Here is a 13,299-nt window from a genome sequence, read left to right on the forward strand (position 1 = left end):
GTATATCTATTCAGGGTGAGATTTAGTAGTGTAGCATTTCTCCAACATATTGACCTATTTTTATGCTTTCAAGTTATTTTGTATCACTTCTACAGTTGTTGCAGTTTGAAAGTTCATAATCGAAATTCTAATAACCTCTTTCAATGGAATTTCAAGGATGTAATTCAGTTTATGTGGTGATGTAGTTTAGTTGCAAGAGATGAAAATTAGTTAACTGGTACCTCAGGATTTATGTCCCTGGTTTCTGCTGAGATTTATTCAGTCCAGTTATTTGACATTTGGTAGAGAAGTGGCTTGTAATCAAAAATTAAGAGTTGGTTCAGTTTCCAGTGGAGGAAAGATTTTGCTGGATAAAACATTTAACTGTGTAATATTTTATTACACTCATCACTCATTTTAGAGCCTGCTTATTGTTGCACACATTTTTGAATACCTAGGGGTGCACATCCCCAGATGAGGCTGAAATGCTTGCAGAAGAAGCAGATGTCAGGCTGTACCTGGCTGTGCCTTTACTAGTACCTATGTGGACTTGAGCTGGCCCCCCCTCCTCTGCACCCCTTCCCCCCCAGGTGTGCAGGAAGTAGAGGGCGTTATACTGGGTGAAGTGGGTGGACTCTACCCAGAGCTATGACCTGATTTGTGACGCACCCTCAGAACTGCAGTAATGGTCCAGCTGCTTCACAGGCAACTGGTAACCACCTCATTTGGGGATGTTTCTGCCTTGCTAGCAGTGCCAGAGAAAACTTCATCATTGTCACCTCATCAAAGACTACTTTTTCAGACATCTCCTGTAGGGCTAGATTCGGAGAGCAGCTTCTGATATTTGGAGGGTAAGTGCCAGAAAAGTTACTATAATGTTACATATGGAGAATCAGGACTCCAGCCACAGTGACAGATAGGCATTGAGTGTTCGGGGGAGGGCTTTCTGTTGGGATGTTGCTTTTTCTCAGCTCTAGAAAATTTGGGACCAGATACTAAAAAAATTCTTCAGTGGGCATTTCTCCCAGGGAGAATTATTAGACCTTCTTGAAATATTTAAAGAAAAGGTAGTCAGTAATCTGTGTGAGGGGGCAATTCTTTAGATTCAATTTTCCTGGAAGCTAGGCATGTAGTAGAGTTGATTGCTAGAGATTCCTCTATAGTCTTATTCAGTGGTTCCTGATATGCCATTAAGAGCATGTAAATGACAATTTGGCCTTTTAATGTTTATAATGTTAAGGACTTTAAGGCAAAAGAGGTTTTATGTTATAAATATTTTATTAATTATTGTAAATAAAATAGAACCTAGTGTATGCAGATATCTTTGAAATGGAGATAGTCTTGAATATAGCATATCCATAATTAGCTGTTTGATATTGAATGCAATTGAGTTTTCCTGTTCCAGTGAAACAGACAATGGAAATCATTGGGGACTAACAACAGGGCTATGTGATTCTTAATATAGCAAGCCTTTCTTTCCCCCAGAAAATATTTTATCAATGAATAAAGTACTAAATTAAAATGCATACAGTTTTAATTTTTTAAAAGAATCTACAGATTTCGTAAAATAATCCAAATGCTTCCCATTGTATTTTCACCAACTGAAATGATACTTGGATAGATGTTCTGTTTAATGGTAGACAGTTATCTCCAGACTGTGGGAGGAAAAAACAATATTTTAATAACTACGTTTTAAAATTTTTCTTAGAGTTCCATTTCCCTTTGGGTGGTTTAAGAGGACTCAGAAACAATTTAGAACATTATCTTAAAAGTTTAACAATGACAGCTTGTATAAAATCACTGTATTTTAATAATACTGTATGCTTATTAGTGTTATTAGAGGAGTAGACAGTTAATTACAGCCTTTTCTGAGGCATGTTAACTATATATTAACAACCATGTTAAAAAAGAATGATGTATACCCTTAACATACAAGCGGCTGCTTGCTTGATTCTTTAAAAAAATTCTTTTAGAATGTATGAGTCAGGGTTTTGGTTCAGAATTATGAAAGGTTTTCTATTAAAGCAACTTAATTTTAAAACTTTTCACTGGGTTATAAAATTTTTCTCCTTTTTTTTTTTCTTTCTATAGTGTTGACCTGATAGTTTTTGCCAGTGTCATTAGAAATTATTGCCCCTCAGTGGTTTTGGTTTTTCCAAATTGTATTTTGAGATAGCCACGTTTTCTGGTTTTTTTATGACTTTGGCCAACATAATCCATTAAAAGCTTATTCAATTGATTTTGCTCCTCTTAATATTTCTTTTTGTGTTATAATTTTAGTCACTTTTTCTTTAGCCAAATTGTGATTACTTCCAACTCTATATAATCTAATGTTTTACATACATTTCAGCAGTTAATCACAGAGGTAGTTCTAAGATTATTTCATTGTCTAAATCTCAAACCTGGATTTTCACTATGGCTTCCGGCATGACAAAACCATGGGTGACTGAAACTAGAGGGATTTAAAGCTAGACTTAGCCTTACTTAGACAATTCTATCAAATTGGTTAACTATTTGAATTATCTTGGTTGATTTGAATTTGTAGATCTCGTAACCTCGTAATATGCCTCTTAAAAACGCACTAGTATTCCCACTTTCTGAAGTTTATAGAAGCTGCTATATATTTCTGTAAGTATTAAACTACAAAAAGTAAGTAATAAGGTACGTCTGTGTTATATAAAACAGAAAGTTCATAGTTAGCATTCTGTGCCTTGTACATATTGAGCACTCATTAAAGAATTGCTAAATTAAAAATAAAATATAAAATGTAGCTTGTGCCGATAAAGATTTATTGGCGAAGAGACTTTTCTTTCTAATTTTCTGTTTTTACTGGGGTTATCTGAACACTTCATCTGCATATGTCTCATTTTCTGGATAATTGGATGTTTTTTTTTTTTTTTTTTTTTTTTTTGTAGTAGCACCTGGGTCTCTGTTCTATCCTCATTGTCTGACCTTCAGTATTAGGTTAAGTATCCCTGCTCAGCTTCATTCTTTGGTGTTTGGCTGTGGTAACAAACAATACTGGAGTCAAACGGAGCACTCTCCTGAATTCCTTGCAATTTGAGCCACCAAGCAGCCATCCTTCTGATATTCCAGAACCAAAAATACTATGGACTAGTGCCTCAAGGCTGATTGACCTTCTATCTGTTCTTTCCTACAATAATGATTTTTTTCAAGCTCCCATTGAATAAATGCTACTGTAATTATTGCATAAAGAGGTATTTTTCATTGCAGCTTAAATACATTGTTTGAAAAGTATTCTAAGATTTGGGGTGTTTATATATGAATATTTTACTCCATTCCTTAAAACTAGTTCTGAAATTGCAGTAGGGTTGTGTTAGCTGCATCTAAAATATTCTGAAAAGTTCTAGGCATTCTATGAAAGTTATCTAAAAAAGACACTTCCTTTTAAAATTTATTTTCATTTTAAAATATGAGTGGGGCCGCTTGTAAGACAGTCCTATTTAGTTACACAAAAGACAGTTTCTTAAGTGGTGCACTGCTGTGTGACCTATTACATTATCATGCACATTCTGTCTCTTTAAAACACAGTCTCCTCTATTTGCCCTATTAATTGTTGATATGTTGCCATCCACGAGACAAAAATTAGAGCTGTAATTAAATAATCATGTGATGCTCCTTAGTGCCAATGAGAGCAAACTCATTTTTCCAGGCCCTGATGGTCACTGATTATTGTATTACTACTGGCTTGCTTTATTTTTTTTAATGATTCTCTATCTGTAGATTACCTAACTACTGTCCTTCTTTTCAACATTAAAAAAAAGTAGAAAACATTCAGCCAGTTAATTGGCTAGAGGTCCTCAGGGACATAAGGTAGACATACCTTTTTTGCTTTTGGTCACCTGGTAGGTTCTTTGGGGAGGCTACATCAATGGTGTGGTTGCCTGCCATTTAATTTACACTGGTGTTTTGGCTGGGATGGAGGCATATGGGGAATGCCAGGAGAATTACAAAAGGAGCCGGGTATTAAAATTCAGAAATGATTAAAATTGAAATAAAAGGATGCTGCATCTTTGCCAGTACTCTGGCAGTCATAATGACACATAGAGATTAGTTTCCACCTTCATCTTTTCCTTCTTTCTCATTTCCTCTTGTTTATTGTTGACACATTTTCCTTATGTCTGTCTCCTGTCTCTGTATCTTTTTGCACCATTATGCATTCCTACTTCTCTCTCTTTCTTTAAGCATGGAGAAGCCTACTTAACCGTATTATAACAATAACAGAATAGGTTATTAATATTTAATATGCACATGATTAAAATTTCTCTCCCTTAAACATAGGTCAGCTGTATTATTACTAACCGGCATGTAATTTTTCATTTAAAATATTCTTATTCTGCCCCATGCCGTTTCTGAAATGCAGTCTACTTTAGTAGTGATTTAATACACAACGTTTAGAAAATTGTGGTCGGCTAGTGAGAAAAGAATTTACCAGTCATGGATAATCAATTATGCATGAATTCAAATGTAACAGATGGAATCTGGTGAGTTAAAGTTTCTCTTTGCCTTAGCGGTTTTTTTTTTATTTGTTTGTTTGACACCTGTCTCTTATATAGAGATAAACATCTAACATAGCATGTGAGAAATTTAGTTATATTTGTATTTTCTCTTTCAAGTGAACTTAATTTTTTAAATTAAAGAAAGATTTTTTGTGTGGTCTTAAAGGTTATCAGACTCTATCCATTCATTTTATAGATACGAAACCTGATCCTGCTTAACTAATGAAGGATCACTCAGCTAGTGAGTAGAGTAAGAAGCAAGACCCAAATCTAGTTTCTCTATCTTTTCTCCACTACTTTTCCCACTATGCCATTTATGCTCCTTTTTTTGGGAGTTACTTAATAATAGAGGTATTATACTAACTCTGAGTTCTAAAGGCTTTCTGATGAAAACTGTGGTAGACTAGTTTTAAATTGTGAAATACTCTCTTGTATGACATGCAAATATTATCTGTATACATATAAAAATATTATGCTATGTGTATATTTTATACATATATATATACTTATTCACACTTGGATGTTGGCCAAACAATTGGATTTTTCAAATCTATTGAGAATGCCACAAGATTTGGTTTTACATCCTAAACTGCGGCATATGCCAACCTTAAAGATACATTTACACTTGGTTGCAGTGTTGTAAATTTTTAGTGACAAAACCCCTTTGTGCAAAACAAACTAAAAAGTTATTTTTGAGAGCCTTGTTACCTCAAAGAAGAGAAAAAAGGTTAATTTTTATTAAATATAATGTGAATATGTAGTGTTTCTTCAACTGTAGAAGTAATAGAAGAACAGTGGATATTGACCTTTAAAGCGGTCTAGTCTCAAAAACAGAAAGCTGGTTCCCATCAAAATTTTTCATAATGTGCTATTTGTTTCTCTCCCAAGTGTATTTATGTATTAAATAATACAAATGAAAAGTCTTTGCAAAATAAAAATAAATGATTAAAAAACAGCCTCAAGGCTCTCTAGTTCTTTATTTAAAGTTCTACTGTGGCATTATTTGTCAACTTTTTGCTTCATATTGGCTCAAAATGTCCATGTATAGTCCATGCTAGTTATCTAATAAATTTTTAAATGAACACATTAATAAAGAAAAAGGCACCTACAAGATAGGTAACTGGATATGCTTTAACTATAGCTATACTGTGAAGCTGTTTTTTAGTATTGTATTTAATGCTTTTACACATAATAAATACATCTTTGTAAGTTGGTTTCACTATATTAGCATCCCTTAATTATGCATATAAGAAAAATATAGATATGAACTTCAATAAAATGATTTACACACGAATTTCCAAATCATTAAAAACTCCATCAATGCAAGAGTTCTTAATATAAAATCAGTAGGAATAGATGATATAAAAACTGTGGAACAGTATAGGAAAAGATATTTCAAATTATTATATGTAGAAATACTTTCATCCTTATTACTGTCGCTAAAAAAGTGACCCGATTAAATTTGAAAACCTTTTTTTAAACAAAATGTTGTTTTATTAAAAAAGTAGAATCTAAAGTCCTTATATGTAGACAATTTACAAATTAGTACTTTATACAATTGTTACAATTGCAGCTGTGCTGCATACATGAGCATGACACTCAAAGTACTGTTTAACTGACAAAATCTATTTCATGCATATAGTTAATTTTTACTGTTTTGAAAAACATTCCAAAAGAATTTTTTGGACTTAAGGAACTCTTGTTTGTTTTTGTCTATGCTCCTTTCTCTTTTTTTGGCTAAGATATTGTATTGAATAAAACCTTAAAAGAGAACCATTTTCTTACACTGAAGGAACCTCAAAGTGGGCGGGATCTTGGTCTCTAATTACCAATCCATGTTAATTATCGTTGGGTCAGGTATTCATCATATTAATTATGTAGCATAGACTGGACTGTAGCTGTTAGCAGGTAAGGACAAAGCAATGTAAGATTGGGGGTGGAGATGGGATTGTTCAATGTGATATAGCTCATTGTTTCTCTGAGGCTTGGCATGATATTTTCATGATATTGGAAATACTGGAAATATATCTGCCAATGTTAGGCATACACGAAATATTGTTTTGCTTTTGTGTTTTTCTGAAAGTGTTTATGTGGTTATATATATATATATATAACAAAATATGTCATTTTGACTATTTCTAGGTGTACAATTCAGTACCATTAATTACATTCACACCGTTGTGCAACCATCACCACAGTTTGTTTCCAACTCTTTTTCTATCAGCCCAAATGCAATGTGCTTTAGTTTTGAATATAATTTCTCCTTCACTTCAACAAATTTCAAGTGTTATAGTAGTATTTAATTATTGTCCAGGTGTGAAGCATTTGTTGCTGATGGTGGCTTTCCTTCCCAATGGACAATGCCTTGTCCAGTGCCTTATGGTAGTGGGCATAGCAGTACAATATCAAATATTGCCTTTGGCTGATAGTGCCACAAAAATGACCTGGACAAGGATTCAGGACCATTGTAACCTCAAATTCTTTCTCCCTCCAATTAAGCTAGGAAAGATTAGAAATAACATTCACATCAACTAAGGAAATTTGGTTGATATGTACATCTTGGTTAAAAGTTGATTGGGAACAGTTGCTGTTTGATTTCACTGGAATTAAATATTGGAGGATTTTACCTCGAGCTTTCTGAGAATATTAAAGGCAAGCAGCTAGGTCTAGGATACTTTGCAGTTGGCTCCTTGACATGGACAATCTAAATACTTTGGTTCTGTTCAAGCGCAGTGACAGTCTGGAAATAAGTTGAACAGTTTTCAGCCCTTCAAAGAGAAGCCCACTCAAGGTTGAACAGTTGTCTGGGAGAAAAACCATGTTATATTGAAAAAAGAATTAGAGGAAACTTGGATGGTTCTGGCTCCAGTAAATAATAGACTGGTTTGAGAACTGTACTTCCATGTATAATTTTGTGGTTAGTCACTTATGTCTATGATGATAAATCACATACCTGCACAGGATTTCTGGCACCCCAGTAAATCTCAAACAAGTGTCCAAATGCTAGTTTATTATGGTTCCTCAAATAGCATGTATTTATTTGCCAAATCAATGATCCAATAGCTTCCTGACCCCACTTTTATTGCCTTTTTAGAAATTTGAAACAAGTAGCTTGCCCATACATACATTTCTCAAATTTTGGTCTACTGCTGGTTCCTACAACGGCTTTAGCTTTTCCAAGTGACTCCAGGAGTGAGTTAAAAACCACCTCAGAGATGTCCTGGCAGGCATATTTGATTCTTTATCTCCAAAACATCACCTAACCTGGTAGATGCCAAACCTGGCTGTACATCAGAATCACCTTGAGAGCTTTAAAAAACTGAATGTCTTCTCCTCATCCTCAGCCATTCTGATTTAATTGCAGTGGGGTTTAGCCTGGACATCTGGATTGTGATCCCAGTACCTGGTTTTACTTCCTAAGATTGTCAAAGAGAATCCAGAAAAATATACATATGTAAACCTTAAAGATGCTTAGAGTCTTGCAGTTTGGAGAGGCAGACATAGAGAGAGATATGAAATGTCACATTGCATTCAGGACAGGCAGTGTGATGGAGCACGGAGAAGGAAATAACTAACAGCTGGAGAAGGCTTCGGACTGAAAAGGGGAAATCAAGTCGCACGTTAAAGGAGAGAGCAGAAATGAGGTCCTCAAGTGAGAAGGGTCGGGAAGGGTACTCCACGAGCTATAGGAAAAAAATGAGGCATCTTTGTGGACTCTAGGGCAATTTCAAGAATGCTTCCTTCTTCTTACTCGATTTTGGATCTGGGTCTAGATAAAGGTACCAGTTTTGATGGCATTATTACCATTGTGCCTTGTCAAATAAGTGATCCATACTGACATCCATGGAAGGAAAGGTAGCTAAAATTTTTTTTTTCTAATAAAGTTCCCAATAAAACAGTATTATTTCTGAGTAAAAGGCCCAGATATCCTGTCAGTTTCCAGAAGCCAGCTGCAATGGCTGCTCATTTTCCCTCTCCAGATCTCCTAAAACAAACATAAACATTGGTTTTTTTCCCCCTCAACTATAATGACCTTTGTCTATTAAAACTGTATCATGAATTACTACTCTGTATTTACATCTATACCAAGTAATTAGGAAACAACTTTTGATCGCTATCAGTCTAGCTAAAACTGAAACCCAACTTCTTAGGGGAAGAAAACAAAACCAAAAAATCCTTAAACCCTATATTTAGAGTTCATTATCATCACTCCTTTAACTCCCCTGCAACATTTTGAAGCTTTTTGCCATCATTCTCTGCAGAGCATCATTATTTGTTATCTGGATGCCCTCCCAGTTCTAGTAGGTATCTACATTAATGCTTCCAAAAGAGCCATTTCTAAGGGTAGCTATGCTTATATAATGTAGGTACAGGGTTAAGGGTGGGAATGACTGTGGTTTCTAACTTCACTTATGAGATATTTAAATGTTCATGGAAAGCAGCTTTTGGAGTAAACACATTATTTAAAATGTATTACAGAACCCTTTCAAGTACAGACATGTCTAGAAAGTTCTTAAATTTGTGTTTAGCAGTATACAGGTCTCATTTCATGCAACTTTACAGATCTACAGGCTAATTCTAAAATGGAAAATTATCTTGATTCAGACGTCATTGGAATGTCTGAAAGCCATTTAGCACCTCTAAGACTCCTCGTGGCCAGGTCTTGGATTCCCTTAGTTGTCTTTTAAAGGAGTTCTCTAGGGTAAGCAGTGTCCAGTGGAACTTTCTGCAATGGGGAAGTTCTATAATCTACACTGTCCACTTAGAGTATTAGTCACATGGGGCTATTGAGCACCTGAAACGTGAATGAGGAATTAAATTATAAATGTTATTTAAATTAATTCAAATTTAAAGGATATAGCCACCTTCTTCGATGTTCCCTCTTCCTACAATCTCTCTAAAAAATTGTCAATGCAATTTGTATTGGAAATTGGTTGCAAGTGACACTGTGAGCTTTTGTTGCCATTTATTCATTTATAAAATAAATATTGCAAGGACACTGTCCAAATTCCTAGTAATATGGCAGCGAGCAAGACACCCAGTCTCTGCTCTCATAGGGCTTACAGTCTAGTAATGGAGACATTTATTAAGCCAGTAATTACCCAAATTGTTAATTAATTAAGACTGTGATGACTGTTTCAAAGGAGAGATACAAGATTCTGTGAGGGTATATAATGGGGGCCAGAACTTCTTGCATAATTACTCAGTAAGTTTAATCAGGGTTCTAATTATTAACTAGACAAGAAAAGCATGAGGCAGCTTCCCTTCCCCAAGTTCAAGGCTGGGTCAGGTTGGCTGCAGGAGGCACAGCTCTCAGAGTAGGGCAGCTAGTATGTGCCATGCCATGACCTCCAAAGAAGTGGGATCTGTTTAAGACGTAGGATCTTAATCTGATTAAGCTGTGTGCACACACATACTGCAAACTTCTGAACTTGAACAAGTAGATTTTTCCCAAACTATGCAGTTGTAATGATGTCGGTCACAGATAATATGTGAGAAGAAGGGTGCAATGTTTACAGGATATTGCATTTCTTCTCCAATATATATTTTGACAAAGTTGTTTGGGCTGCAGCCCCAGCTTTTTCCTCCCTGCTCTTTCAAATTGGTATTTGGTCCATTCAGGAAACGATGCAGAAATCTGTCCTGACATCCCAGACAGACAAAATGAGACACATGACAGCAAAACATATGGCTCAGATACACATCCTTATATGGCCAACATAGACCATATTCCCAGAAATTCATATATGGAAAACACCACCTGCAGCTAAAGCCAAAAAACAAAGAGTTGACACGACAAAAAGAGCAATATGCTACATAAATTGTGCTGCTTTAAAAGTGTAGAGATAGCCAACTGTATTTGAATTTAAAAAGATGAAAAAAAAAAAAGAAAAAAACCATGTCCTTAGAAAATGTTATGGTGGTAAGCATTGCTTTGCTAACACAGCCACTGGCGGAGTTGCTATATCTTAAAAGCATTCGAATTCTAAATGCTTTTTCTGTTTATTACAAATGTATGTGCTATTCAGAACTCTGAATGTGTTTTAATGCATTCGGATATCTGCCTGCATATTTATCTTAATACATTGCCATCTGAAACCTGCAGTAGTCCTTTCATTAAGTTTTTAAAAATTTTGTGTGTAGCCAGGATAATGCCTTCTCATGTGATAGAAAATTGATGCACTCTATTTTAAATGTGCATCCACATGTTAAATAGTTCATGTGTTTGAATTGCAATATTTTATGTTCTTGAGGTTTTCTATTTTGATGGCGAGATTTATAACGTTTATTTTAACTTTTTTCAATACTTTCTTGCATCATAATTGCTTAATATAAGATCCCTGTGTTGATGTTTTTTCCTCCCACTGTGATAGTTTATGTTCACATATGCCTAGGAAGGTGGTATTTTCTTAATTATTGCTATGATTTGAATACTTGTCCTCTCCAAAACTCATGTTGAAATTTAATCCCCAATGTGGCAATATTGAGAGGTGGGGCCTTTAAGAGGTGTTTCGATCATGTGGGCTTTGCTCTTGTGAATGGATTAATCCATTCGTGGATTAATGGGTTAATGGATTAATGGGTTATCATGGGAGTGGGACTGGTGGCTTTGTAAGAAAAGGAAGAGAGCCCTGAGCTAGCATACTCAGGCCCCTTGCCATGTAATATCCAGTGCCACACGGGACTCTGCAGAGAACTCCCACAAGGAAGAAGGCCCTCACCAGATGAGGCCCCTCCACCTGGAATTTCTCAGCCTCCACAGTGTAAGAAATGAATTCATTTCCTTTATAAATTGCCCAATTTCAGGTATTCTGTTATAAGGAACAGAAAACAGACTAAGACAAAATTCTTTCTTTTTTTGTTCTTTATTTTTAATCTGGCTTTACACTGACCAATACTCAGTGGCTTATAATGAAATATTCTAAAGGGTAGTTAATATATAGTAATTAATTTCATCAGTGATGTATACCACTAGTACATAAACCTCTATGTGCCATTTTACTTATGTCATTTCTTATAATATAGTTGGGGAATAAAAAATGTGCTTGAGGGAAAGTTTATTGTGCTATATTGTTATTCATTATAATATAGTCAATATTAGATGCCTTTATGCTCATTTGTTCTTTTTATCATTTTCCAAGGCCATGTCAGTCCTTATTACAAACTTCCATGTTTTGTGTTTATCAATAGATTTGTGACTCCTAGATAAAAGGTGCTATTCAAATTTAAGGATTGCTGTATTAATTCCCATATTATATTAGCATTGACCAGGTCATCAGGAGGGTAAGGCAATCAGATGGCATTTTGTCTTATTTATTTCTGTAAAATGATGTAATAAGCATATTTACAATATTTTATTTCAGTCTATCTTAATATTGATATTTCCAGTGATCTTTGTTTAGTGGTGTTTTCTCTTAGTTTAAATTTTATTTTGCCCAACAGCTTTCTCATTTCTTATACTTTAGCTAACATATCTTCCTTCAGATTTCCCCACATTTTAACTTTTAAAAATTTACTATCATTTGGGCTTTTTACTAAAAATTTGCCTTAAATTTCTTTTCCTATTTTTGATGCTGTGTTTTCTGTTTTATTATCACGTTCATTCTTTTGCTCAAGGCTTGGGTTTGTGTGCCAAGATTCATGGTTGCCTTCCCAGATTTTGACTAACCTTTCTGGTTTGTGGGTGAAACCTGGGTGCTATTAGAGTGATATATTTTCATTGTGTTTCTCCTAAACTTACTCTCCCCCAGGAGGTCATCATTTCCTACACTTTTCTGCTCTATCTTTTGGCTTTTCTTTAGATTTGTAATGTAAACAGTGTGCCTTCAGTGTATTGGTGGCTTTACAGAGCTTAATTTGCATGTTTCCCTCTTATCTCAGTACTTGTGCTAACTTGTTGCTTTTTTATGTGTAACAAAATGTTTATCTAATTTTTCTCTTTTCCCTACCAGCATATTCTGAAAAATAATTCTTATTTTTGTTGTTTAATGATTAACTGCCTTCAGGGTGCTAAAGTGCTAGAACTAAAACCTAAGCGATAAATGATGCATTTCTATTTTGGGTTAGATTATAACATTATTTTTACATGAACTATATTTAATAGATTGTCTAAATAAGACGATCGTACTTATGTGGTAATGACCATTTATCTAACTGGGTAACCTATCCTAGATTACAGCAGAAGTGTTTATTGCTACAACAGATGTATTTACCAACCCAAACTTTCCTTTTTTGCCCAGGGTAAATTATTTGAAGAATGATAGCATCTTTTCCTTTATAATAACAAGTCAGGTCTCTTTCAAGTGACCCAAATTTTGTTTAACTCGGCCACGTATTTCTTCTTCCAAAGTATTCTGTGGCTCAGAGGTGAGGGCGATTTGAACCAACGTCTGACTAGTACAGAAAGCTCTTACTCAGTTCTTTCTAATGTTGGCTCTTCATAGTTTAAGGACCACCCTCCTTAGAGGATAAACACTCGGAGCGTTTCGAGGCTCCTGGCCTTTATTGCTCTACAAATGTTTCTGCACCCTCCGCGCTTCTCCGTAGAGATCTGCCTTCCGTCTGTACCCCTCCAGCCACTTCCTGATGTCTCCCTACCTCAGTCCTCAGCGCCTGTCACCTGCATACCCGCGCCCTTCTCCTGCGGGGCCGGTGCGTCCCCCTGTCCGCCCACCCCGCCTGTCCCTCTGCGACGCTCCAGGCGTACTCCTTTTTGTGGCTTTTGTGGCGTGTGGGTGGCTGGTTAGTTTTCTCCCCTGGCCCTCGCCCCCTCCTCCCCGTCATTTTCCTTCCCCCCGCC

General features: G+C 35.6%; 1 protein-coding gene across 2 annotated transcripts in view; it reads left to right on the forward strand.

Moving 5' to 3' along the window:
* The first annotated feature begins 621 nt into the window (after positions 1-621).
* The window catches only part of SATB1 (SATB homeobox 1), a 91,231-nt gene continuing 78,553 nt past the window's right edge, over positions 622-13,299 (forward strand). Inside the window, exons 1-2 of one of the 2 annotated variants that reach the window (XM_011977924.1) lie at positions 703-830; positions 2,525-2,607. The gene's annotated coding sequence lies outside the window, so the exon portion shown is untranslated. Of the gene's footprint in view, positions 831-2,524; positions 2,608-13,299 lie in introns of both variants that reach the window. The other variant, XM_011977925.1, reaches the window with a different exon arrangement.

Source organism: Mandrillus leucophaeus, unplaced genomic scaffold (genome assembly GCF_000951045.1).
Source record: "Mandrillus leucophaeus isolate KB7577 unplaced genomic scaffold, Mleu.le_1.0 Scaffold186, whole genome shotgun sequence".
NCBI lineage: Eukaryota > Metazoa > Chordata > Mammalia > Primates > Cercopithecidae > Mandrillus > Mandrillus leucophaeus.